A 6000-nucleotide genomic window follows, 5' to 3' on the forward strand; every position below is an offset into this window, starting at 1 on the left:
TAACGCACTCAATTGCGGTGTTGTTTTTAGTGCTATTAATTCTATATAACGTATCAAGGAACTATTAACACTAAGAAGTGTTTATTCCCTCTGTCAGACTCGTAATTCTGTTAATAATTCTACGTATATTCTTTCAAGGATTGATTTGGCACAGGATAGGCCCCTAACTGACAGGTGCTAGTGTATCCCTTGTTTTCATGACACGTGTCACAATTAGTTATGTGCTTTTTTATATCTGTAAGCATTGTAGGCCAGTAAAACAGTGATTTGTCTTTCTGTGACATAGTAGGGAACCCTGGATGACGGAATGCAACCAGTTTATGACGATTGGTATGAAAGAGATTACTACTACTACCTGGTCGTTAGTCATCTGCTGTGTTCTTCGGGTTTTCCTCGTCACAGACCTACATATAATATTACATTTGATTACATTATTCTGATACACATACTTTAAATATACTTTTGCTTTAGGGTTTCTGCTCGAAGTGTTTATTGTTTGCTTAGCCGCTGACCCTGTTTCCGTTCGAAGTGTTTATTGTTTTTGCTTAGCTGCTGCTGACCCTGTTTTCGTTCGAAGTGTTTATTATTTTGCTTATTGTGCTGACTCTTGGCTTTGTTCAGTTTGTAACAGTTCTCGCGCTCCGGCCCCAGATATGCAATGCTCGCGATCTCTTGGGTTAAGGAATTTTCTTGTTTAGATACGGTTTTAACAATAGGCACGGATGTTTCTATATCCTTTAGTCCAATTAATGGTTCTTTGCTGTATGGTGCGGGATTGCGGGATAATGCGTCAGCTATGATATTTGCTTTCCCAGGTAGATATCTTATCTTGGCTCCAAAGACCTGAATGATCATTTGTCATCGAGTTCCTTTTGGACTGTGATTAAAGCCTTTGAAAAACTCGGTAAAGGACTCATGTTCAGTAAGGACTTTAACAGGATAGCCATAGATTATGAACTTAAAATTGTACTAGTTGAGTTAACGATACCTAGCCCTTCCTTGCCTATTACTGCATATTTACTTTCAAAGGGCTTTAGTTTACGTGAATAAAAAGCTATAGGGAAGAACTGTTTATCATAATTACTGACCCCCCCCCCCCCCCCCCCAAGTAATACTTTCCTCTTACCCCTTGGTCTGAGGCGTCTGTTGCAATAAAAAAAGATTCCTATTTAAATCAGGATGTTTAAGTTAGGTAAGCTGCATTATTCCGCTTTTTAAGATATCGAACGCCTGTTGATGCTTTTAGACCAATAAATCTACGCTCTTCTTCGTAAGATCTGTTAAAGGAAGCTGTCATGATTGAAGAGTTCGACATATTATACATACGATTTGTAATACCCACTAACAGCGCCAAAGTGCTGTAATCCCCCCTTTTTACGTTAATAGGCACCGTAAAGTTATGAATAGCCGACACCTTACCTTGGACTACTTTCCACCTTGACTAGACACATAAAACCTAGATAAACATGTTCGGTTTTTTAAACACTCACATTTAGATATTTTACTCTGAGATTATTTGTCTTTGTCTCTGTAGCACTAGCTCTAGTTTATGTGAATGTACTTCTAAGGTATTAGAAAAGATTACAAGATCATCCATATAGGCATGTAGGTTATCCCCTACAAAAGTCTCCAAACACTATATTGTAATTGGGGCGCAATGTGAGCCGGAGGCATACGTAAAAATTGATAGTCCCCTGAGTGTGCTGAAAACGGTGTATGAGGTACAATCACTTAGGTAATGGTATCTGGTAAAAGCATTTAAGTAAGTCCAAGTTGGTGAAAAAAATTTATTCTAACCTAACAGAGATAAGATATCGTCGGTACATCGCACTGGAAACTATCGGGAGTCGTTTCCTTGTTTAAGCGACAGAATCCTCGCAGATACGCCAAGTCCGATCTTTTATGGCATGACATTTGACGCGGGAAAAATTATATGGGCTTATTTGATTTCCTTTAAATGACTCCTATTACTAACATTTTTCAACTTCGTCATTTATCTCTATTTTGAAATTTCATTGGGTTCTACACGAAGGTACGTATATAGCTTTATGTTTGTCCTTAGACCGTATTTTGTTTTCAATGACATCCGTTTTTCTCCCAGAGATCACTCGCTAGTGGAGAAACTTCCTTGTATTCAGGTAAAAGATAAAAAAAATTTCTGCTGAATCACCTCTGCTTGAATGACTTTACGGATATTACTTTAGATAGAGTATAAGGGAGATTCATCTACGACTGATTGGGCGTGATTAAAAATTAGCAACAATAAAAAAAAATGCGATATTTATATGTATAGGTTTTGTGGATTACTAGATTAACTTTGTTCGCGGACATCGTTATATTTCAGAGTGTCGGGAAGGATTAAAATTTCATTTCCCAGCAAAGTCTTTTTACACGCACTAAGACATTCGAGGGTGCATGCTTCTCGAGATTTTGCGTGCAAAGTGCGACTGCGGTTTGTGGGAGAATTCTGTTGGGTCATTGAACAATGTTACGATTTATGAGACAAATGTATAGTTCCTTTATATAAGTTATTATTTGATTAATTGTCTCTTTTTTTTTTTTTTTTTTTTTTTTTTTTTTTTTTTTTTTTTTTTTTTTTTTTTTTTTTTTTTTTTTTTTTTTTGTTCAAACTGATTTTAATATGTTTGAAGGTTTATAGGATTTTCCTTTGATAAACACGCCTTATTTTGCAGGATGTAAGATAATATTTTGTATACCCTAGATGGATCTTTACAATTACACTACATACAGATCAATGTTTTTTTTACAACTATAGAGGTATCTGTAAGCGCTTCGCTTATCCGGACTTCTCATTAGAGAAGTTCGAACAACAGACGGTGAGTCCGTAAATACAGGATATTACGTCTACTAAAGAAATAAACAAGATATTCTAATTTTATGGCGCGTACAGTCGGGCTTTATCCACCACTACTTATAATAACTTACGTATTAAAAAAAAACGAAAACCTGCTCTGATTACTTTATACGGTCGTGTGTTTCATAGGAAAAATCCTTTTTAATTCAAAAAGGTATTGGCATGTATGAACCAACATCGCTTTTGTCGCTTATTGTGTGGAATTTGCTATGCTTTGAACACTTCAGCAGTTTTGACTGACCTTGACCGCTTGACTAGGTGACACAGTCACCGAGTTTGCTTGTTTGATTCTGAACGGGCTACTGTTTCTATTTCTTTTTGTAATAATTAGGATCCTTCTCTTTATTACCATCGGCAACGTATTGTGTGTTTTTAGACGATTATGTTGCTGGTTTACGTATAAAGCAATGAATGACGAACTATTAGGAACTGAGCGATTACTATTAAGACAAGTTATCACTACTGCATTCAATATTAACTGTTTGTACTTCATTCTTTGCTAAAATTTGAAAATAGTGAGGGATCCTGTCAGCGCATTTAGCCTGATTGAAAGTTTTTTACAGACATGTTATTCCTTGCAATCCAGCCATATTTTAAAAGTTAAGTTGAGTCATTGAGGTTCGATATTTTATATAACTCAAAAAACTCAAGGCTAAAACTGCGATCGGGACTTTGCAAAGGAGCATTTATTGTCATGACCCGAAATAGTGTTACCTCTAATTTATATAGATTTGTACGGGTGTTCCACTTGTTTTTTTTTGTGTGCCTTTCTAATCACTACGGTGCTTAACGACCCTATCCATGCATCTGTATAAATACAGACGTCCACTGCGTAAACGCATATTCACTGTTTAATATAATTTGTTACGTAAAGGGATTAATAATCACCAGCAAAATGATAAATTAACGACAAATAATATGATTATCGATATTTCAGTAGAACTTCTGGAAACAGACACTCAAAGATAAAAACTCGCAGTAGCGAAATCTCAATGATGTAGATAATTTCTGTAAAAAAGGTAAGATTAAAAATGTCTCGTAACTTCAGCACAGGAATAACGAAATTCGACCTGCAAAGAAACACTCAAAGTTTACTCCAAATGAATAAAAAAATTGTACTTAGCTTGCTTTTGTGGGAAGTCACGGTGTTCCGATAACGACACACGGCCTTGGTCCTCCTTCTCTATTTAGCGGATGACCTGATTTGGCTTCAGTTTCCCCCGTGCACGTTGTTTCGATGATTCGAGCCCTTGAGAGATCCGATGCTGCAGACGCGTTCGGTTTGTTTCTTGAAGTGCCGGAAACGCTCACTAACGATGTTTTCTTGAATGATTCTAATGAGAGACGAAGCTTGCGTTGCCGTAGGAAAAAGGACACGTCGGTTTTGTTTCTTGAAGTTATTCACTAAACGATGATACTAAGTTGCTTGAAGAATCTCTTGCTTTCGTCGTCGTTAAAGAGTTCTTGTTGTTTTCTGAAGTCGCTCACTAAACGATGATAATAAGTTGCTTGAAGAATCTGCTGCTTTCGTCGTCGTTGAAGAGTTCTTATATGATACTTCATTATTCTGAATTTTCTTCGGAGAAGTTGTAGAGTTCTTCTGGTCCACTGCCACCAATATTAGGGCTTGTGCCTTGTATGATAAGGCGCCCTATGAGGTAATGTTAGTCTTGCGATAATCTTACGCTAAGTCGGTTGGTTATGTTAGACTTGCAATAATCTTACGCTAAGTCGGTTGGTATTGCACTTCCATCTTCAATGGAGTGTCTTGGGGTTTGTAGATCACTTACGAAGTCGGGATTATCTTCTTGTTTATGACGACGATGTGTTAAACTCATGGTGAGGAGGTTCTTGTAGAAAACACGAAGTATAAAAATATATATATTCTTCTGAAGTTTTACATGCTGAAGATCAGATATGATTGTACAAGTCTTCTAATGACGATAGCTTGATCGCTTCTGCCAATGATGATGGCTAATCCTATTCCTCTACATGATAAAGCTTAGGTAAAGAGGTACAGGTCTTCTAATGATGATAGCTAACTCTGTTCTCCCTGTCTACCATCTCTGTTACAAGTTATGAAGGAACAGACAGTAGTTCGAACATATGAACATACATACAAATGACATAGTTTCATACGAACACACAATCAAAATGAGACACGCTACAGATCACGTAGGCCGCTTGAGCTATAGGTCACGGTGTTTGTCTCAAGCAGGAAGCTTGGACTAAAGTTTATAAACAATTGAATGACTACAGGTGACGGCATGTTATCTTAGCCTACTTTTATTGTATACGTCATCTTTAGCGTCTCTAGTCTGATCACATTCCTGCAAGTTTTAGTCTTTTATATATATGGACTAACATTCCATATTTTTATTATGTAAACAAAACTTACACATATATATATATATTTATCATTATATATTATATAATATATTATATATATATATAATATATATTATATATAGGTGTGTGTGTGTGTGTGTGTGTGTGTGTGTGTAGGTGTCGTGGTGTGTAAATATATTATACTAAGAAATCATAAAAGTAAGCACGTGATTTTGTTTACTACCTGAAGCCACTGGGAAAGTTCAAAAATGAAATTACAGTGTGATAAGTCCTTTCGTGCATTTAACACATCTTCGTGCCACGTGCTAACCTGTTAGGTTTTATATAAAATGTAAAGTAAAGATATTAATTTTTTTATTAATTAATATGAGCTCTCAATTTTCATGGCAGAAATGTCCGTACCGTTGAGTTTCAGATTTCTCCGCTACTGTCCATATTATTTGATTTGGATATTTATATTTTAACGACAATATTACTGCCGTAACCTCAACAATTAATTTCTCTTTTTATACGTGGTAACATATCGTGGTCTGGTTGTTTGTCTTGAAAGACTCTCATCAAATGCAAAATGTGAATGTAATTGTTTTTAAAAATGACAAAGGTTTGCGACAGCAAATGTTATTTGTAACCAAGATGTTAATTATATGCAATGGCTAAGATAATTTTTTCTTTTCGCTAAGAATTTACTTCCATTCATTGGAGTTGCTTCATGAAAAACGTATATGTAATCACTGCTATGTTCATACTGTAAACCGCTGAATGAGAGACTAGCCCTG

Source organism: Macrobrachium nipponense, chromosome 19, assembly GCF_015104395.2.
Source record: "Macrobrachium nipponense isolate FS-2020 chromosome 19, ASM1510439v2, whole genome shotgun sequence".
NCBI lineage: Eukaryota > Metazoa > Arthropoda > Malacostraca > Decapoda > Palaemonidae > Macrobrachium > Macrobrachium nipponense.